The sequence below is a fragment of the Lathyrus oleraceus genome, chromosome 6, assembly GCF_024323335.1.
Source record: "Lathyrus oleraceus cultivar Zhongwan6 chromosome 6, CAAS_Psat_ZW6_1.0, whole genome shotgun sequence".
Lineage (NCBI taxonomy): Eukaryota > Viridiplantae > Streptophyta > Magnoliopsida > Fabales > Fabaceae > Lathyrus > Lathyrus oleraceus.
In genome coordinates, this window is record NC_066584.1 from 449601263 (window position 1) to 449625107 (window position 23845).

General features: G+C 41.1%; 1 pseudogene; it reads right to left on the minus strand.

The window, feature by feature from the left end:
* Positions 1-235: 235 nt before the first annotated feature.
* Positions 236-23845, minus strand: part of LOC127096192 (sister chromatid cohesion protein SCC2-like) — a 97137-nt pseudogene continuing 73527 nt past the window's right edge.

The window sequence follows — 23845 nt, forward strand, 5'->3', positions numbered from 1 at the left end:
AGTTCATGGCCTTGTTAACACGTACTACCAGTCAAGTCATGTTCTTTTCAAAGTCAAGCATTCAAGTCATAAAATAAACCAATTGTAAAAAAACAAATTTCAAACCATTTCAATCCATTTCATGTCATTTTAAGCCATTACATTCGATTCCACACAAGAAAATACAAAATTTGACATTTTTGACCAATTGTTGACTTTGGTCAACAGTTGACTTTTTGGTCAACTTTGACCAAAGTCAATCCAAATTCACCCAAAACCCTTTTCTATTGGCCCTCATCCTATTTTTCATGTCATCGAGGTTGGGCTGAACATCTACACTTTGCTGAAATGTACCATTTAAGTCCGTTGACATAACTTGGGTTGAATGAATAGGTTCATTTGGCGCTTGTTGATGCATTCCATTCCCATGAGGTGTAACGTCACCCTCACTCCGTAATAAGCTTGAACACCAGGCTTTGAAGTTCGCCTCCAGTTGACCAGCCCTAACCTGAACTACTCTATTGATAGCATAGATTAACAAAAGTGGTTCATCAGGTGCAATGAATGGGAGCAAGGCAAGAACCTCTGTGCAGTACGTTAAGAAAGCTATTACAAATTTGTTCCATTTTGGATTATCAAATTTTCGCACTATTGAGGACATAAATTCAGTCCTCGACATCCGGTTCCCTCGGATGAGCTTGTATATTCGAGAAACCCCAATTCTTGATTGAGTGATTGAGTCGGACTCAGGTTTCCCTTTTCCAGAAACAGGGATCTTAGATGGGGTCTTGTGGTTAACATTTTCATCAGGAATAACACAAATAGCTTGCATGAACATAATAGACATTTGAAGTCCATCACCCAAGCGGCTTTCAGAAAATGCAGGATACTTCTCATTCATATTCATTAGGAGATGATGAGCCAATTTTGAATTTGACTCCAGAGGATCTGTTTCAAGTGCTATAAGATATGGAATACAGGTGATGGGATGAACAAGACCTTGGCGCAGCACAATTTCAACAATCTTCAAGGCTGATTGTCGAACTTGTTCATCACAATTCAAACATCGGCCCAAAATATTGTCCCAGTACAACTGAGCAATACCCCCACATATGTTTGTATCTCCAGCCCCGGCAGCAATAGGTACACTCTGCCCAGCTCTGACCGAGTGACCAGGTACATTATCATCAACTTCTGCTTCCATTTTGCTTTCAGTGTCAAGAAGATACTCGAACATGTTTTGCAATGCTTGAATCTTAAGTCGAGCATCAGCATGAGAAGACAGTGTTTCCTCCAGTATCTTTCCAATGTCATGTTCTAACATAAATTCAGGCCTTGCAATTAGAACATATCCTAGTGCCTGCAATGATCTAACCTTAAGAGAATAATCATCCACGGCAAGATACTTCATAAACAAGCTGAGGCTCCTTCTGACATCAACAAGTTTATTACCAGAGCTTGCTAGCAAACAGTTGCCATAACGAATAAGTAAGCCGATACAGAAGAGAGATCGCCCAACTTGCTGTTTGTTTACAATTGCATGGGTATCCAAACATTTGAAGAAGACCTGGATAAGATGCTCAATTACATCTGCCCCCTTTCCAGCAATCTTACTCATACTGCGAAGGCATTTGATACAAGCATGGACAACTGTCAAGAAAGAGCGTCGAAGAATCATCTGCTTCAAATCTTGTTCAAGTTCATCCACAATACTGAGAGGTAACTTACGCAGCAATGGCAACACAGCATCAATTATAAATGTTATACTCTCAAGTAGCTGTGCGACCATGCTATTTTCAACCTGAGTCTTCAGATATGGCTGCAAAGTAATGACATACTGGGAAGGGTTAGAAGCTGGTGCACAGAGAGTTGGGTCCACAAGACAAAATGCATGCAAGACTAGCACATATGGTAGTGCATGCTTCTCCATTTCATTATTGTTCATTTTATCCACCTGCAAAATCTTCTCCAGCAAGCATTTGCACATCAACTCGCAACGCTTACGCACTGTTACAAGGGACGATGGGTTGACCCCAATTGCTTTTGCAGATTGCGGTAAAAAAATCAAGAGTCAAGTTGCGCTTTATTATAGTTACAAGAAGCTGATTATTTGGCAATCTCTTCAGCATTTCAATGATTTGCTCAGTTTTCTTAGCCACCTCTAGTGGAACAGTACTACCATCTTCAAAGACCTGAGTTTGTGAAGCAGAAGGCTCCTCAAATCAGAACTCATGAAATGTTTTGCAAGCATCATCCTGCAGTACCCCTGCTCATCATTAAGCTAAGGCATAGCAGCTGCATTTAAGTTCTTGTTGAAAACAGTCAGCTGAAGCAAATTTCCAAACCTCCAAAGCCATCAATTCAGGCATGTGCTACAGCAAAAGAAGGCAAGTGGGACCTATGAAACATCAACCACAGCCTGCATTAACAGGATATGAGCATACCAAATGAACAGCAAATCAATGCAATGTAACAGGGCACGGTTTACAAGACCTACCAACTCAGTGTGCACAAGTGCTAGCCATTGAATTTCCTAACCAAGCGCATCACAGGCCATGAACAATTTGTCCCATGAAGTGGATTCAGTGGACATCAAAGTCTGCAGTGGAAAAAGAGCATGAATAATTAGTGGAGTCATGAGAATTAATCAAAGGAAAGGATGTACATGTTAAGCTTGTAATGGCTATGACCAGTTCAATAGGTTGCATCTAATTCAATTGGTTTAATCCTAGCTCTAAGGTTACCTGCTACAGCCAAAGAACCATCAACCTTTTGAGTCCTCATTCACAAACCAACTGAGTTTTCTGACAAAAAAGGTCACTGCAGTAAAAAGAATAAGGTAATTAGCAAAGGCAATAATTCAAGAAAATATCCCAATTTGGCATAGAGACAAAAGTGAAGAAGAAAAAGTGGGTTCAGAATACCGTTTCCGATTTTAGCATTAAACAAGCCCATCCAAACTGAGAACATCAAAGAGGATTTTACAGAGATACGCTTTTGAACACAAGGGCACCAATTTGAAATCCTAGTTGCAGAAATATAAATAGGGAAGAGAATCAGTAAGGGGGGATTTTGGGGGAACAACGAAAAATCGGAGGCGGAAAATCTCAAACAAAAAACCTGAAGTCATAAAATCGATTACCTGGATTGCCAGCTTCTTCACGCCTTTCACCACCGCCGTGACGCTTTGTAAGAACTTCTCCTTTATTCCTTTTATCCTTTTCATATGCTTGTTAATGGAGATATCGTGAGAGTTGAGAGAGAGTGATTCTTTGAGTTTGAGAGCGTGAGAGGGTTCGTTGATGAGCGATTTTGAGGTAGAAAGACTTCGAGAGAAAGGCTTGAGAGATGATTACGAGCGATTTCGTAAGAGGGACGAGAGAAGAGAGTTTCGTACGAAGATTTCGTTGGGTGGAAAGAGTGAGTTTGTGAGATTGAGGAGAGAGCGAGGGAGAGAACGAGTCTGCTACTCTGTTTCCATTTCTTTTCTTTTCTTTTTTCTTTTTTTTTTAATTTATTTTAAACAAAGTTAAGCAAAACAATAAAAAATGTTTAATATGTTTAGTATTTCCTTTTTTTTATTAATATTTTTTATTTTAATTCTATTTTTATTCTACCTTAGTTTATATATCTAATTTAGCACTGTGAATAGCAACTAACCATGAGTGGTCTGGTGGAGAAGGGTAGTATCATAGTCTTGAGTGGGGTGGGTTCAATACTCATGTATAGCATTTTTTTGGAATTTTATTTCTTTTAGCTATTTTATTTCTTTTAACATTTTTTGGTTATGTTTATGCTTTATTATTTTCATAGTTTCATTATCGTAACATAGATTTGTTGTCTTTTAATTTCTTCATTCATTCAAAACCATTTTTAAACTATAAAAATCATATTTTTCTCGATTTAATATCGAGTCCATTTTTCCACACCCTTGTAAGTCGATTGCTTTTTAAGCGTCGCCATCAACCTCACATAGCTTACTCTTGGGCTTTCTTACAATGAGCCGGCTCTCTTGCACTTACACTCATATTTTGCATCATCTGTTGTTTGGACCCGATTTAATTATTCTAATACTTTGAATCCCCATTCATAACAAATGTATCCCTCTCCCATGAAATGTATAATATTTATTCTTTCATTCTTTATTCATCTGTTAATACAAGAATTAAAATGAACATTCGATAACCATTTCAAAGCAAGATCAAAACCTCGATCCAATGTCGAGTAATCACTTTTCAAAACCTAACAGAACCAGCACGTATTCATCCACCCTTTTGTAAGTCGATTGCTTTATGCATCGCCATCAACCTTGTAAGTCGATTGCTTTATGCATCGCCATCAACCTTGTAAGTCGATTGCTTCATGCATCGCCATCTACCCTTATCCCTAACCCCTCTCCTTACTCCACTCGTCAATTCTTGTTCCGATTAGGTAGCACCCATTAGATAGAACCCTTTGTATGATAACATAGGTAGGGTCCCCATATTCTTTTGTATGATAATGTTAGGTAGATATTCTCATTTGTAAATCCTAAACACTTAAGTACACATTGCATGACAACTCTATGGCAGAGCTTCCCCATTTCTTTTAGACCTTTCCGAGCGTCTCCGATCTTGTGGCATGTAGTCCGTTCTATTGCAAAGAGGTAACTGCCTAAGACTCGATTCAGCGAGCTGCGACACCTACTGCTAGGACGTGAATACATTGCCCACTCTCCTTTGACACAACTGGTGTCCCCCTTTGTAAGTCCATGTTCAGATGGCAATCCCTATGTAGGGGAACTACGTTGCTCTGATCCTCATACCAGATGAGGTACGTAGGCAGGAGGTCGTACGAGATCTCTCCGGGCACCCTTTTCTTTTTTTTTAGTGTGTTTTGTTTGACAGCTATCAGGCTCGAGTTCCCGACTCCCTATTAGTTTGTATGTTCACTCTTTTCCTTTTTTTTGTATGCGTTTGCTTGACAGTTAGCAGGCTCGAGTACCAGACTCCCTGTTAGCTTGTTTGTTCAACTTTGTTGTTGCTTCTGACGATTCAGCGTCCGGTTAAACCCTTTGTGTGTGTAGGAGTCTGACATAAGTCCAGCGATTGGCAGTTGGTTTCCTGTGTGTGTTTGTTGGTTCGGAGTCCGATGTAAGTCCAGCGATTGGCATTCGGCTTCCATGTTTGCCTGTTTGTGTGGAGTCTGACATAAGTCCAGCGATTGGCAGTCGGTTTCCTGCGTGTGTTTTGTTTGGCGTCCCTATGTAGCCGAACTACGGCAACTCTGATTCTCATGTTCAGATGAGATACGTAGGCACAAGATGCGATGTCTTGCCGAGTTTGACTAACAACTAACAACTAATCCTTGTTTGCTTTCGCCCTCGTTGCGATCCTTTCTCTCGCCCTCGTTGCGATCGAGACTTTCCTTTTCTCTTGCCCTAGTTGCAATCGAGACCCTTGTTCCCGTAGTTAGCTGAACTACGTTTTGCTCTGATTCTCATTCCCGATGAGATACGTAGGCATAAGACGCGACGTCTTAGCGAGCACACTTATCCTTAACCCTTAGGTAACCGAGCTACGAAGACTCTGATTCTCATATTCAGGTGAGATACGTATGCAATGGATGCGACATCCGTGCGAGTCATTTCCTTTGACCCTTTCTTTTAGTAAATAGTACATTAGATAAACACACACCCTTTTAGACAAGAAATAATAAGAGTGGATCCCGTAGAGTACTACGGATGCGTAGGGGTGCTAATACCTTTCCTTCGCATAATCGACTCCCGAACCCAAGATTTGATTGTGAGACCTTGTCTTTTCCTTTCCTTTCTCCAGGTTTACTTCGAGCGTTTCCTTTCCCTCCTTTGGGATAAATAACGCACGGTGGCGACTCTTCTGTCATTCCTTCTTTCGCCGGTTGTTTTTTCGCACCACTATATTTTTCAGGCTGCGACAATCAGCACCAGGTGGCTCATATAGCACCTGTCTTTAAAGACAATGCTCAGCAACATCAGCAATATCAGCATCAGCAACAATATCAACAGCCTCAGTATCAGCAACAACATCGTCCACAGCAACAGGCTTACCAGCCTCGTGGAAGTACGACCAATCAAGCTAATTTGAGTTATGATAGGAAGAAGATCAGCTTCGATCCAATTCCTATGACATATGCAGAGCTTTATCCTTCCTTGTTGGAAAGGAAATTGGTTTCTCCCAGGGATCCTCCTGCCATTCCTGCAAATCCACAATGGTGGTATAAACCAGATTAGCATTGTGTTTACCATTCCGGTGCTCCGGGTCATAACATTGAGAATTGCTACCCACTCAAGACTAAGGTTCAAGACCTTATGAGATGTGGAATCTTGAGTTTTGAAGATTCAGGCCCGAATGTCACCAAGAACCCATTGCCTGCGCATGGGAAATCAGTTAATATGGTTCAGGAATGCCTTGGGAAGTACAAGGTCAGATATGTAAGCCACATTAGGTAGTCGTTGGTTGAATTACATCGGTTGCTGTGTCAGTACAGCTACATGGAGCATAACCACGACAAGTGCCGCGTCTGCTCGGTTAACCGCTTGGGTTGCGATCAGGTCCGCCGAGAACTTCAAGAGTTGTTGGATGAGGGTACCATTGAGATTCTGCAGAATCGCAATGTTGATGAAGACAAGCCTGAGATTAATGTTATATCTCCAGTATTCAAGTTGCCTGAGCCTGTTGTTATTCGTTACAATAGCAGCAAGCCGAAGGCTTCCCCTTCTTTGGTCATTAAACCTGCAGGCCCTGTGCCCTATTCATCTGATAAAGCCGTACCATTCCGATACAACCCTGTTGCTGTGCAAGATGGGGTAGAAGTGCCTTTACCTTCAACTTCCGTGACCAACGTCGCTGATGTAAGTGGGTTGACCCGAAGTGGTCGTGTGTTTTCTGCGCCTCCTAAGGATGTTGTTTCTGAATCTGTTGAGCGTCCTGTGGGGACAGCTGTGAATATTCAGAACCAGGCACGTGATGTTGCCAAACCATCCTCCTCTGTACAAAAAGCTCCCGTTTCTTCAGTTGGCCCGAGTGGCATTGTAGATGAAGAATCTGATGAGATGCTGAGGCTCATCAGGAAGAGTGAGTACAACGTTGTAGACCAGCTTCTACAAACGCCATCCAAGATTTCCATTCTTTCTCTACTGCTGAATTCAGAACCCCATAGGGAGGGAAGAGACCACAACATGGCTTTACATATCTTCATGAATTGCAAATCTGATGCAATGTCCAACGTGCTGGTGGACACTGGATCTTCTCTAAATGTATTGCCAAAGACCACACTCTCTAGATTGTCATATCAAGGTCCTCCTATGAGGCAGAGTGGGGTTGTTGTGAAGGCATTCGATGGGTCACGTAAGACAGTGATTGGGGAAGTTGATCTCCCAATCAAAATTGGACCAAGTGATTTCCAGGTTACCTTCCAGGTAATGGATATCCACCCATCTTATAGTTGTCTCTTAGGCAGACCATGGATTCACGAGGCTGGCGCCGTGACATCCACCCTACACCAGAAGCTGAAATTTGTGAAAAATAAGAAACTGGTTGTGGTAGGAGGAGAAAAGGCTCTCCTGGTTAGCCATCTGTCTTCTTTCTCGTATATTGACGCTGAGGATGAAGTTGGAACGCCATTCCAAGCTTTATCTATTGACGAACCAATCGAGAAGAAGTCTCCTTCATTCACTTCCTACCGTGATGCAAAGCTGGCCATTGAATGTGGTGCAGTTGCTGGTTTGGGGAAGGTGATCGAGCTTGAAGACAATAGATCCCGGGCTGGCATTGGCTACTGTTCTGGGGCATGTAATGAGCAAGGTTTGTTCACAAGTGGAGGATTCATCCATACTGATCAACCTGAGGAGGAAGCTGCTGCTATCTTGGAAGAGGATGCAGAAGACGTGAACAATTTCGTCATTCCTGGTGGTGTCTGCCACAATTGGGTCGCTGTAGATGTTCCTACGGTCATCCATAGATCAGAGTAATTGTTCACTTTGTTTGAAACCCTTCTCCCATGCCAAAAGGAGAAGTGATGACATTGTTGGCAAAGCATATATACAATGATGTTTTCATTCAATTAATGCATTGTTAAACATTTGTTTTTTCCTTTTTGTTTTCACTTTTTGCTTTTTGCATGAAATCAGTGATCACAAAAAACCCATAAAAACAAGAATAAAAGCAAACATTTTTTCATCTGCATAATGGTTTGTTTGTTTAAATTCTAAAGTTTTTCATTAACCAAAATCATTATGCAGGTTGATCCTAAAACCCATTGAACATAATGATCCAACGCCATCTCCCAATTTTGAATCCCCTGTATTTGAGGCAGAGGAAGATGACGTTGAGGGGATTCCTGATGAGATTACCCGTCTCCTTGAGCACGAAGAGAAGATCATTCAGCCGCATCTCGAAGACTTGGAAACAGTCAACTTGGGGTCTGAGGATTGTGTTCGCCTGGTGAAGATTGGGGCACTTCTTGAAGGGTCTGTCAAGGAGGATTTGATCAGTTTGCTACGAGAATATTCAGATATCTTTGCATGGTCATATGAAGACATGCCGGGTTTGGATACAGATATTGTGCAACATTTCCTGCCTTTTAAGCCTTAGTGCGTGCCTGTGAAGCAGAAGCTCAGAAGAACTCATCCAGATATGGCAGTGAAGATCAAAGAGGAAGTTCAGAAGCAAATTGATGCGGGGTTTCTGGTGACTTCTACATATCCTCAATGGGTGGCCAATATTGTGCATGTTCCTAAGAAGGACGGAAAAGTCCGTATGTGCGTTGATTACAGAGATTTGAACAAAGCTAGTCCGAAAGATGATTTTCCTCTACCACACATTGATATGTTGGTAGACAATACAGCAAAATTCAAAGTCTTTTCGTTTATGGACGGATTTTCCGGATATAACCAAATCAAAATAGCACCCGAGGATATGGAGAAGACAACATTCATCACACCTTGGGGAACATTCTGTTATCGAGTGATGCCCTTCGGTTTGAAGAACGCCGGAGCCACGTATCAACGAGCTATGACTACCTTGTTTCATGATATGATGCACAAGGAGATAGAGGTTTATGTTGATGATATGATTGCTAAGTCCCGAATGGAAGTTGAGCTTATTGAGCATTTGTTGAAGCTTTTTCAGCGTTTGAGGAAGTTTAAACTTCGCCTGAATCCGAACAAATGTACATTTGGAGTCCGTTCCGGCAAGTTGTTGGGTTTTGTGGTAAGTGAAAGAGGTATTGAGGTTGATCCCGCAAAGGTCAAAGCAATACAAGAGATGCCTGCACCCAAAACTGAGAAGCAAGTCTGAGGTTTTCTTGGCCGCTTGAATTACATTTCCAGATTTATATCCCACATGACTGCCACATGTGCGCCGATATTCAAGCTCCTCCGGAAAGATCAGTCTCATGATTGGACCGAGGATTGCCAAAAAGCTTTCGACAGTATCAAAGATTATCTGTCTAAACCTCCGATATTGTCTCCGCCTGTAGAAGGAAGACCTCTGATTATGTACTTGACAGTTCTTGAAGACTTGATGGGTTGTGTACTCGGTCAACAAGATGAATCAGGGAAGAAGGAATTTGCTATATACTACCTCAGTAAGAAGTTTACTGATTGTGAGTCTCGGTACTCTATGCTTGAGAAGACGTGCTGTGCTTTAGCTTGGGCTGCTAAGCGTTTGCGCCACTACATGATAAATCATACAACTTGGTTGATATCCAGAATGGATCCAATTAAGTATATCTTCGAGAAGCCTGCTTTAACTGGGAGGTTTGCCCGTTGGCAGATGTTGTTGTCGGAGTATGACATTGAGTATCGAGCTCAAAAAGCTATCAAAGGTAGTATCTTGGCTGACCATTTAGCGCACCAGCCGATCGAAGATCATCAGTCTGTTCAGTATGACTTCCCTGATGAGGAAATTTTGTATTTGAAGATGAAAGATTGCGATGAGCCTACACTTGATGAAGGTCCGGAACCTGGTTCCAGATGGACGATGGTGTTTGATGGCGCTGTTAATCAATATGGAAATGGAATTGGGGCAGTGATCATTACTCCCCAAGGTTCGCACATTCCGTTTACAGCAAGGCTAACTTTCAAATGCACGAATAATATGGCGGAGTATGAAGACTGTATTATGGGACTTGAAGAATGCATTGATTTGAGAATCAAGCATCTTGATGTGTATGGTGATTCGGCCCTGGTTGTCAATCAGATCAAGGGTGAATGGGAGACGAATCAACCTGGTCTCATTCCGTACAGAGATTATGCAAGGAGAATTTCAACTTTCTTCACAGAAGTTGAATTTTATCACATTCCTCGAGAGGATAATCGGATGGCAGATGCTCTTGCTACGCTTGCTTCCATGATTGTGGTCAGATGGTGGAATGATGTCCCCAATATTACCGTGATGCGTTTGGACAGACCAGCTCACATATTTGCAATCGAAGAAGTGAAAGATGACAAGCCTTGGTATTTTGATATCAAGAATTTCCTCCAGAACCAAGTCTACCCGCCTCGGGCATCTGTGAAAGCTAGGAAAACTTTGAGAAGGTTGTCAGGCAGTTTCTACCTCAGTGGTGAAGTGCTGTATAAAAGGAATTTTGATATGGTTTTTCTCAGATGCGTGGATAAACACGAAGCAAACCTGCTGATGACTGAGGTCCATGAGGGTTCATTTGGTACCTCATTCCAATGGACATGCCATGGCTAAGAAGATGTTGAGAGCAGGCTACTATTGGCTGACAATGGAGTCTGACTGTTGCAAGTATGTGAAGAAATGTCACAAGTGTCAAATTTATGCGGATAAGATTCATATTCCTCCGACACTTCTGAATGTGATTTCATCACCATGGCCTTTCTCTATGTGGGGAATCGACATGATCGGCATGATTGAACCGAAAGCGTCCAACGGACATCGGTTTATTCTCGTAGCAATTGATTACTTCACCAAATGGGTTGAAGCCGCTTCGTACGCGAATGTAACCAGACAGGTGGTTGTGAAGTTTATCAAAAACCAGCTGATTTGCCGTTATGGTGTGCCGGAAAGGATCATTACTGATAATGGATCTAATCTGAATAATAAGATGATGGATGAGTTGTGCGCTGAATTCAAGATTGCACACCATAATTCCTCTCCCTACAGACCTAAGATGAATGGGGTTGTTGAAGCTGCTAATAAGAATATCAAGAAGATTATCCAGAAGATGACTGTCACGTACAAAGATTGGCATGAGATGCTGCCATTTGCTTTGCATGGATATCGTACATCTGTACGCACTTCAACAGGGCAACCCCTTTCTCTCTTGTTTACGGCATGGAAGTTGTTCTCCCAGTAGAGGTGGAGATCCCATCAATGAGAGTCTTGATGGAAGCCAAGTTGACTGATGCTGAATGGATTCAGAGTCGTTATGACCAATTGAATTTGATTGAAGAGAAGCGGTTAACTGCCATGTGTCATGGTCAGTTATATCAGCAGAGAATGAAGAAAGCATTCGATAAGAAGGTCAAGCCTCGTGTGTTCCGAGAAGGTGACCTCGTGCTCAAGAAAGTTTTGTCTTTCGCGCCCGATTCCAGGGGCAAGTGGACTCCAAACTACGAGGGTCCATATGTTGTTAAGAGAGCCTTTTTAGGCGGAGCTTTGATGCTTACAACAATGGATGGGGAGGATTTCACTCGTCCTGTGAATTCAGATGCAGTCAAGAGATACTTTGCCTAGAAAAAAAGAAGTATATGCAAGAAAAAACAGAATGGCTCGCTAAGTTGAAAACCCGAAAGGGCGGCTTAGGCAAAATAGAGCGTCTCGGTGGAGAACCTGCAAGGGTGATCCAGGCAAAAATTAGAGACTTGAAAAAAAAGAGAATATTTGCATCCCGCTAGATTGAGTACCTCACCCTGGGGAAATCTAGGCAAAAATTAGGGATTTGGCAAGTAACTGCATCCTGACAAGGCTTTCTGTTCCACAGCTGTCATTTCGTCAGAGGATTCTCGATTCGTCGTCAAACTGAAGCTTCGAATACATCGAGATTCAAATTGGTAGAGAAAGGATCATTATGTTCAATGTAGCCCTCTTCCAATATATATCACTGATTTCAAATTTGTACAGATCTATGGAGTCTTGCCATTTGCAGGCTACCATTCCATCAAATCAATTTGAGCTTTTTATCCAATTATTTGCACTCTTATTTGTTTCAATTCAACAAATGTTTTGCATGTTTTTAATTGATAAAATATCATTGTTTTTTAACAAATCAAATTTTTCAAAATTTGCTGTTTTAAACAAGGTGAATATTCACAAGGTTGAAAGGATACTCAAGAATATCTCAGTGCTCTCCCAAGGGTGGCATGATCTCCAACAGGTAAGACATTTGGTTCATATTCCTGGTTTGGTTGTATCTTCTTTCTCCAGATCTTGTGATGGGGTTGTTCCCCAGCATAGTTGCAAGCAGAGTGTTGTTGAAGACTCAGTTATCTCCAGCAGCAGTTTTCCCCAGTAGATTTGCTTATGCAGTTAGATTCTACTTGGATGATGTTATTCTCCCCGTGGGTTGTTCCCCAGAGTTGTTTGGAGTTGCAGAGCTCTTTGTTTCTCAGTTGATGCTGAGATCCCCTGCGGATCTTCGAGATTTTTCTCTTGTTCCCCAACAGATTCGTCTTGGCGGCTGTTTTGCCCATTGTGACTTTCTGTACCCTGGTTGGGTTGTTTGCTGATCCATCACTCAGAGATTTCGTGTTTCCTGATATCTCTGATCCTCTGCTCCCCAGCAGTACCCACAGATCTATGCTTTATGGCATATAGATCTCCGCAGATTGACTTTCCAGTTGGTTTTTTCCCTGGAAGTATAGTACCGGGCGTTTGATTCCTGGACCTGTTTGTGTTAGATATGTCTGTTTTGTCAGCATTCATCAAACATAAATCACGCATATTCATGCATATTCATAAACATTCAGATATTCATGTTGCATTTTTTGCCATATATCTTTTGTTTATTCCTTGCTATGGTGATGCAGATCCCCAATAGATCTCCCCTAGCAGATGTCAGGTGTTAAATCTCTCCATATAGAGTCAGCCCCATAAGCAGAAAGTGTCTGTTGTCTGTCCTTCTGCAGTTCCCCACTGAGATATATCCTCGTGGATGACGGTTTCTTCCGTTTCCTCCCAACATATATATTGGGATGGATTTTCCTATTTGAGCTACATCCTCATTAGGACGTGTCTTGATTCAGTCTGTCTTTTCGGATTATTCCCGAATTGGCTATTTGTCAACTGTCTTATGCTTCCCAGTGGGTTGTTCCCCAGCGGAGTTTTTCGGGCCTCTACCCTTATACCGGTAGTTGTAAGTCCTATTTTCTTTGCCCTTTCAGCGGAATTGGTGGTTATATACCTTTTATTCCTCGACAAGTTTTTTGGTTTTCTACCTCGTATTCGGTAGATGTAAACCCTAATTCATAGTTATCCCCACCAGAGTATGGCTATTACCCCGTATTCGGTAGTTGTAAGTCCTATCTCTTTTTCCCTAACAGAGGTAACCTTTGTGGTTCGTTCTGGTTGTTGGTGGATTGTGTGCTGTTCTGGCCCCATCCCCAATTGAGTCTGTGGTCTTCTACCCCGTATTCGGTAGTTGTAAATCCCAGGTCTTGATTCTTTCTCCCCAGCGGAGTTTGTGCCTTGTGGTACAGTTGGATAATTGTCGGATGCTTGCAATTTATCCCCAGCGGGTCTCCTTTCATTTACCCTTGTGTTGGTAATGTTGTTGTTCCCTTTGATCAGTCATCATTATATACCTAGTTTGGTATCCCGATACCTTTCTTTTCGGTTGATTTATCCTTTATTAACCCAGTAACCGGTTGTGGATAATCTTCCATGCGAGTATATTATTCACGGTCCGCCGGTAATGAATAATATATCTCATGCACTCTTCAGTTGAAGCCTTTTGTGTTTCCCTGGTCGAGTAAGTTTCGTACTTCCTTTTGCGGAATCGAATGTTCTTTGTTGTTGGATAATTGCCGGATGCTTGCAATTTATCCCTTTGAGTTGTCTTTCGTTTACCCGGATGCTTGGTATCGATTGTCTCTCTTTTTGGTTAGTCACCTATTATATACTTCGGTATCTCTGGTGTCTTTTCCTTTCAAGTATATTATTCACGGTCTGTCGGTAATGAATATTATACCTTTTGCGCTCTTTGGTTGGAATCCTTTGTTGATTTTCCCCAGCTGAGCAAGATTCGTATTCTTTGTAGAATCGAATATCCATCCCTTAACCAGTTTGTGTTTTGGATGATGAGTGTGTTGGCATATTATATCTCATGCACTCTTTGGGTTTGTGTCCCCAGTTGGGTAAGGTTCGTTTTCCCGTTGTGGACTCGAATGTCCATCCCGTAAGTCGATTTGCTTTTTCAAGCCCTCCTTTCGGATGATGAGTGTTTTGGCATATATACCAATTCACGCTTTGGTCGGTCACCTATTATATACCTCGGTATCCCTGGTGTTCCTTCCCCTTCTGCTCCCTATTATGACCTCGGTCCCCCTGCGGAGTCAGATTTGCCTGAGTTGATGTACCTTTTTCAGGTCTTTCTCAGATGCTTGGTTGATTGATATCTCTCACCCTTATACCGGTTTTAGATATTCATTCTTCCTGAGTTTGTTACCCTTATACCGGTAACATCTCATTCTTTGGTGCTTCCTCAGTGGAGTTTCCTATTGCTTTTTCCCAGGAGTCAGCTTGTGTCTCTCCAATGGATGTCCTTCCTTTGGGATTTTCTTTTCCCCAGTGTGAGTCCTTCACTCCCCAGTGAGGTCTCCAGTCTGATTTCTGTTATTACCCTAATCAGAGTCGTGTCTTGTTCACGCTGTGTCAGTTTTGTTTTTCCCCAACTTGAAGTCGTGTCCTGCTGACGCATTCTTTTTCTTTTACTATCCCCAATGAGAATCTTGTTAGAGTCTCTGTTTCTGGTGAGTGTATTACTCCGATGGATCGTCTTTTCTTCTGTGTGAACTGTATCCCCACAGAGTTTGTGTCTTTTGCATACATACATTTGCATCATGAGGTCTCTTAGGGACCAAAATTTGTCTCATTACTGTTATTTAAGCCCATTCTACCGCGTCGAGATGAAGATTTCTAAACTTCACTTCTCCGGCTAGAATGACCTTAAATAGGGGCATCTGTAAGACCCCAATTTTGTCCCTAAGATCCCTCATGGCATCATACCATATCATATCATTGCCTCAAGGATCTTTGTACACCTTTGCTTCCCTCCTAGTGGGTGGGTTATCTTGTGAGTGTGGTTCTTGATCACCAAGCATGTATTGCATTTGTATATCATTGCTTTTCATCTGTCTATTAACCAAAAGTACTAAAATATTGTCATCTAACCATGTTACTTGCAGATGAAGCCAGCTAGGTCAAATCAGTCAAAACAGTCATTGAGCAGTGGATGGTCGCCATTCTTGAAGAATTTGGGCACCATGATCATTCATCAAGAGTTCATAGGAGTTGTGACATCATTTTGAATCAAGATCTCAAGTGGTAGGGGCTTGGAATTCATCAGAACATGGTTCAGTCAACCAAAACCCTAGCAAAGTCAACTGTGGTCAACTGTGCATTTAATCAGTGATTTGATGGTGGGAATTGGTTTGAGAGGTCTCATTCATGTCCATATAAGCCTCATATAACATGTCAAGCATCCACGGTGAAGAATTTGAGGTCAGACAAAAAGTTTCCAAAAATAGTAAGTTGACCTGTAATTGGAATTTGCCAAAAATGGAAAGTTCTTCTCCTCAAAATTACTTCATCATAAAAGCTTAAAATGAATTTTTGTCCAACATGAAAATTTAAGATCTTGTTCTCCCATTTCCAAAAAGTCCAAGAACACTCATTTCTCATGTGTGGTTGGCAAGTTATGATCAAATCTTTCTCAAGAATTTTTGAACTTCAAAGTGAGATAACTTCCAAACCATTTGGCCAAATTGAGTGAGGTTTTTTTTGCTACAAGTCACATTTGATGTGCTCTATCCAAATCCTTCATCATATTTCACCAAAAATCATCCAATCAAAATGGCCTTTTTTAAGTGCATTGAATTAAAAAGAGAGGGGTGAAAAATGGACTTTCAAATTAATCATTGTCCACATATTCTACCAATTGCAAATGACTGAAAACCACATTTGGAGTGTGCCTAAGCCCATTTTCGCATTGTAGCATGCCATGCACATGCAACATGAGTGGATTTCACTAATTGACCAAAACACTTCATTAAGCTAAATTCAATTACCATTCCACTAACCAAGCTTAGGCATTGCTAATCAGAAGTATATATTGCACATTTCAGACTGCAAACCCTAGCCACAACTCACAAATCAGATCTGAATTTCTTTTTCTCTCAAAAACTCTCATTCTTCACTAGGAACTTTTCTGAAAAATTGTCAAAGAATTTGTGCCTTGGTCCATTGATTCACCACCTATCATCATTGTGGAGACTTTTGCAAGCATTATCTCCCAACTGTAAAGCCAAAGACCAGCACTGTTCCATTGACTCTCTCCCATGGCAGTCGAGTTGTTGAGCTAGAATCAAGGTAGTTGAACTTTCAATACTCTTCCATTCACCTCCTAGAGCATCAAGGCACTGCTGTTTCAACTCAACACAACCAAAGAACCACGAATCAACACAGTTCTGCAAATCTGGTAAAAATTAGAACCTAGCCATTGTTAAAATCATGATATGCTTGTTAAAGATCTTTCCATGCTGGTTTCAATGAGCTTTGAATCGTGAAAAATGGTTGAATATTAAGGAAGATACAGTGATTTAAAGTTTGATGTTTAGATGTTATTTTGCTCGATGCTTCCATGATAGTTTGAATTAGGGCTAATGAATGTTGGAATGTTGATGTACTCTGTTAGATGAACACAATGGTATATCGATTGTTGATTTTGGTTGCAATTTGTTCTTGCTGGAAAATCTGAGAAAAATATTGAAGAACACGGCCAAAACCCTAATATTTTCGCTCAAAACCCGTGTTTGATCCTTTGAACCTCGCTCTGCATGTTTGTCCCGTGTTTTTGGCCATGAAGCGAATCAGCGCTTGACACGCCCTTAAGTGAAACGCGGCGTTTCACTTAAGTGGCCGTGTAATTACAATTCTGCCATTGCCGTGTTATTATTTAATTAAATCATTTTCTTTTTTCAATATTTATTTCATTTTGTATGCCAATCTTCAAAAATTCATACGTTCTTCAATATTTGTCCAAATTTGATGGTATTTTTTGTGAAATGCTCCTCATGATCTCTAGTTTATTATGATGATTTTTCCAGATTTTTTGCACGTGTAGATTTTTAAATGTGCTAGGGTTTGTTCATGTGTGTCCAGTTTGTGTATACTATGCCATTTTGCTTGTGAAATGATGATACTTAATCCAATGCCTCTGAAATTTCTTGTGCTTAAACTAGACATGTTCATGGTGAGTTTGGTATAGATTTTGTGAATTTATCATTGCTGGTTGATGAGATATGATTTTTTGAATAGAGGTGTGACAATTTGTGTCACACCATTCATGTCCAACTTCATGATTTTAATTACCATGCTTATTGAACTCAAAATGGTCTGGATTTTTGCATGAATATACTTATGGATGTTGAGAATACATATGATGTTTTCTTGAATTATTGATGGCATTTCCTATTTGATTGGAATTTTCTCCCCTGTTTGGTTATTTGTTGATTTTTTGTGATACATGTTTGTATTTGGTTTGTGAAATTCTAACGATTAATTGGATGGACTTGAAATTTGGCATGAGTAATATAGACATCTTGAAGTTTATCATGGATTTGATCCCATTCATTTATCATATGTTGTTTCTGTTTTATGATTAATTGAAGTTGGTGCATGTTTTGATGCTTTGTATGTGTTTGCTTGAACTTGCTTTGACTTTATGATTTTCATTGACCTACTTCCTTTGATCCAAATGAGCTGAAATTTGGTATGCTTATCATGTTGTGGATGATGTTTGATCATGATTTATTTGAGGATTTATTGAAATGTTTGTGTTTAGATTTGAGTGGAGTCTTTCTGTTGACTTCTTTGAGGTTCTATATGACATGTTTTGACCTAATTTGTTTGTGAAATGATAATGATGAATGATATGAATGTGAAATCACTTGGGTTTGTTTCTTAATTGTTTGAACTTGATTTTGGATAGCTTTCACTTGCTGTTTTGGATTTTTTATCTCCTTTTGACCCTAGGCTTGTCCTAGTGGTCTTGTTGCTCATGTTTGAGTTTGGTCTTTCAGGTTAAGAAGCAAATGCTTCAAGGAGACTAATGCAAGTTGATTGAGTCTGATTGTTTGTCATGAACTAACTTGTTTGTTTTGTAGGATGCTTAGCTCATATGCTTTGAGCTTTGTGCACTGCACATTTGACTGATTGTGTTGATCCTTGTCTTATATTGGTTTTGAATTTGAGTTGTATACTGATTTTACTTGATTGATTTCAGGTACCATTAGTTGCTAATAGTTCTTTGAGAACTTGCATTGCTTTGCTTGATAGCATTTGCATTGAGGTAGGATCTCTTGTCTTCATGTAGTCTGGAAGACCTGGCCTGTTACTTGGCCAGGCAACTGTCTGAAGTCCTCCTTAAGAGGCGATGTTTGTGCTTGTTTACTTTTGTCCAAAGCAGGAAAAGTCCTTTAAATAAGGCAATTGGTAGAATCCAAGAGATATGTAACCTATCTCCTACTATTCTGTGAGTCACTCACCTTGCTCACACTACTTGTGTTGATGCATAGTGAGTAAAAGCCCAAGATCTATCGAGTCAATAATCTGTGGAGAGAGTTCCTACTTTCTGAACTCCCACACCTTCTATCATTTGAAGCTCTCCCTGACCAGGGATAAGAGCATGAGGCACACCCCTCATATCCTTTCATCTGCTTCACCTTGGCTCTCAATGTCAAGGTTAAGAGCATCATTAACCCTATTCCAGTTGGCTTCAGTGCCTACCCTTTGTATGAGCCTAATTGTTTGGTTATAGAGTGTGTTGAATGACTTTGGTTGATTGATTACTTAATTCATTTGTACATGTCTGCTTGCATGCTTTGCGCATTTATCATCATTAATTGCTCATTAGTGCATGATCATTTCATTTGTCTTTGTGACATATCTTTGCTGTTTGCCCATTGAGGACAATTGTAAGACCATTCATTGGCCATTGTTCCTATGATATGGAAGTGAGTATAAGACCATTTCATTGGCCACTCATCTTCTCTTTGCTTGATGCATTTGTTTGATTTATGTGAGGATGCAATTGTAAGTCCATGTAATTTGGCATTTGTTTTCCCATGATCGTATGTTGGAGGTTAGAGTAAGCCCAGATAGATTGGCATCTGACATCCAAGTGTTTGCTTTGTTGTTGGAGATTGGTATAAGCCCAGATAGATTGGCATCCGGTATCCAATTTTTATTCCTTTGTTGAGGAGATTGGTATAAGTCCATAGAGTGGCCTCTGATATCCGGTTTTGTTTTAGGAGATTGGTATAAGTCCAGTGATTGGCATCCGGTATCCGCTTTTGTTGACTTTCTCCTTTTGCTTTGCTTGTTTATTATTGCTCATTGCCTATTCCAAAGGACACACTTGAATCATCTTCTATATGATTTCAAGAGGTGAACCTTCTAGGAAGTTTTACACTCCATCTTCACCCATTCATCCCTCTTTGTCCTAAACCTTTTCACACATTACTTTCAAAACTTGAGATAAATATTGTGCAAACATCTTCATGCTTTCAAATTAGAAACCTGGACACTAAGTCCTTGACTTTTCAAACTCCATTTCATAATACTTCTTTTGAATCAATCTTAATCATACTTTGACCCTCCTTTTGTGAATAATCATAATCAATTAACTTCACCCATTCAATTGTTTTGTGGCTTTGTCCATTCTTGTTAAGTTTTCATACATTAGCCATAGGTTTGATTTATCCTAGTTGGTTGATGTCAATCTCACCTATTTGTCCTTAGTTGATTGAATTGTAAGTCTTCCTTGCTTATTATAGGGTTAACCCCTCACTAGCAAGTTGAAGCTTTTCTCACATGGTGGACTCGTTGTTTGTATAAGGTTGAGTTTTCTCCCGTGGATAACGTAAGACCTTAGGGCTTGTGTTTAAAATTGAATCCACTAACTTTCGGAAATCTTTTAGCCGAACTACGGCGTTTTGATCCTTACCTTTGATGGGAGGTACGTAGGCAACGGGTTCATCCGTTCGAACATAAAAATAATTAACTTGTACATTCTTTTCTCATCTTCCCATTCATGTTTGCACAATGTGTCAAAAACAATTAAACATTTTTATACAACAAGTGTGAAAAGGGCTCCCTAGGAGTACCTAGGACGTAGTGGGTGCCTAACACCTTCCCATTGCATAATTTACCCCTTACCCAGACTCTCTGATCTTTTATTGGTTTTCTATGTGTAAAACTTCTTAGGTTTTTGTTCGCTTTTTAACCAGTCTTTAGGATAAATAAAAGTGCGGTGGCGACTCGATTCATTGTATACTTTGCTTATGGTTTAATCAATAAATCATATAGCGACGAATACACCGCTACAATCACATACCATGCATACTAACCCTTGTCTATTTTGCAGGTTTCACCGCAGTGTCTAATGTTTGTTCCCTGTTTCAGGCATTATTGGTCCCAAGCGAGTCCACAGGTACCCTACTAAGGAAAACCGTCCGCACCTAGCAATGGACCAGGTACAGAAAGAGCTAGCTGATATGCGTGAAAGGATGGATCAGTTCATGACATTGATGACTGGTATGGCAGGAGGCCAGGAAAAGCTGAGGGAATTGGTTGAGCAACCGAGGCCCGATCCAGAGGTAGAGATACCAAATACTGAGGGAAACCCTGGTAACCCTAGGAACGCTGATAACCCTGTGAACACTGGTAACGCGGGTAACGCAAATGCTGATGGAAACCCGGGTAATGTTGGCAACACGGGGAATGTTGGAAATGGTATTGGCGGAAGGTACAATGTGAATCAAGGAATTAACGGGCGCCCCATTACTGAAGATTATCAGTATGATCAATTCTCTTTGCACGACGAAGCTCACGAGACCACTCGCCGTATGGATGAGCTTGCGGAGAAGCTCAAATCTTTGGAATCTCAAAATTCTTTAGGTTTTGATGTCACAAATCTTGGTCTGGTTCAGGGAGTAAGGATTCCTCACAAGTTCAAACCCCCTACTTTTTAGAAATACAACGGGGCTTCTTGCCCACGCTCTCATCTCCAATCATATTTGGGAAGGTTGGGAGCTCACACGGAAGATGAAAAGTTGTGGATGTACTATTTTGAAGACAGACTAACTGGGGCTTCTCGTGAATGGTATTCTCATTTGTCTCGTACTACCATCAAGAGCTGGAAAGACTTGGCAGAGGCTTTTGTCAAGCAGTATCAATACAACTTGGACATGGCTCCAAATCAGACCTTGTTGCAAGGAATGTCTCAGACTGCCAAGGAGACCTTTAGAGAATATGCTCAGCGTTAGAGACAAATTGCTGCGTCCGTCCAACCCCCTATGTCTGAAAGGGAGATGGTGGACCTGTTCATGAACACTCTTCAAGGCAATTATATTGAGAGATTGGCTGCTTTCCCGTCAATCATCTTTGTAGAGATAGTAATTGCGGGAGAAAGAATCGAGAGTCTGTTGAAGATGGGCCGAATTCAAGACAATAGTGCTTCCAGCTCGTCAGGTCCCAAGAAACCGTTTGTTGGTAACGGTCAGCGAAGGAGAAAAGGTGAGACAAGCGTTGTGTATGCCGGCAGAGGCAGGGGCAGAGGACGCCCTAACTATTATCAAGATCAAGTGGCTGCAGTCACTATTCCTACACATGTTCTGCAACAGCAACCCAGGTACAACAATCAGCAACAAGGAGGTAATCCGGGTCAGCAGAGACACTATCAACAACGTCCAAGACAGACGGATCGGGTCATTGAGCCAATCCCAATGCCTTATTCTGTATTACTTCCCATACTGATTGACCTGAATCTGGTTACGTTAAGAACTCTGGCCTCACCAGTCGATCCCAATAGTTTGCCTAAAGGTTATGATGTCAACGCCATACGTGCTTTTCACTCCAACACACCTGGCCATACTACAGATAATTGCAAGGCTCTCCAGCTAAAGGTACAAGATTTGAGAGATGCCCAGGCTATCAATTTTTCTCTGGTGCCTAATGTTATGCAAAACCCGATGCTGGCTCACGGCGGGCAGAGGATTAATGTTGTTGAAGTGGTTAAAGCTGGTAATGCCCAAGGCTGGGGAAAATTTGTGGAGCCAGTCATCAAAGAAGACAAGTTTGGATTGGGGTTTACTCCGGAATCTCAGAAGAATAAAGTCGGTACTTTCTCCAGCGGGGGTTTGGTTTCTCCCCACATCATCAATGCTGCAGATGAAGACAAGGCTGACAGCGACTGTGACTTAGATAGCTGGATTCGCCCGTGTGTCCTGGGATAAAAGCTCACCAATTGGTTGTCTGAAAAAGTCGTCCGGGTTACTCTACTGAAAGAGTAATTTTTTACTGTTTTCCTTTATTCACATGCATAATAAAGTCTTACACTTTGCCCAAGGTGTAATGACTCATCTGCAGGGCCATCCATTTAGTCGCATTTCGCAATTATTTTCATCATCAATAAAGAACAGCTTTTGCAAACAATTTTGTGTTCTCTTTCTTTCAATTTTTTCACTTTTACAATAAAAATGGCAATGTTTCTTTTTCGTTTTTCTTTCCAAAAAAAAATCTCGTTCTAGGGTAAAGCATGATCCTCCATCATGCAGAGATGACCACCCGGATCTCACTGCTAACGGCACTGCTATGGCCAAGTATGACTTCGACAATCCTATCTATCAAGCCGAAGAAGGGGTTGAGGAAGATTGTGAATTGCCTGAAGAGTTAGCCAGGTTATTGAAACAGGAGGACCGAGCTATTACACCTTATTAGGAGGTGATTGAGATCGTCAACATTGGTACCGAAAACGACGTTCATCACACCATGGGGTACCTTCTGTTACAAGGTCATGCCTTTTGGGTTGAAGAACGCAGGGGAAACTTACCAACGGGCTATGGTAACACTTTTTCATGATATGATTCACAAAGAGATCGAATGCTATGTGAATGATATGGTTGACAAGTCCCGAACAGAAGAAGAGCATCTGGACAATCTACAGAAGTTGTTTGAACATCTGAGAAAGTTCAAGTTAAAGTTGAATCCAAACAAGCACACTTTTGGAGTGCGAACTGGTAAGCTGTTAGGTTTCATTGTAAGTGAAAGAGGAATAGAGGTAGATCCTGCGAAAGTAAAAGCTATTCAAGAAATGCCGACACCTAAAACAGAAAGAGAGGTTCGTGGCTTCCTGGGCAGATCGAACTACATTTCAAGGATCATGTCTAATCTTACAGCCACATGCGAGCCATTGTTCAAAATGCTGAGAAAAGAGCAAGAGGTCGATGGGTTGTGTGCTCGGTCAGCATGACGAGTCAGGTCGAAAAGAGCATGCAATATACTACCTTAGCAAAAAGTTTACCGACTGTGAACAAAGATACTCACTGCTCGAGAAAACTTGCTGCGCTTTGGCCTGGGCTGCTCGCCGACTAAGACAGTATATGTTGACTCGCCACGACCTCTATTGATATCAAAGATGGATCCAGTCAAGTATATTTTTGAAAAGCCAGCGCTTACCGGAAGAGTTGCTAGGTGGCAAATGATACTGACAGAATATGATATCCAATACACTTCACAAAAAGCCATCAAAGGAAGTGTCTCGTCAAACTATCTTGCAGAGCAACCGATTGATGATTACCAACCTTTGAGGTTCGACTTTC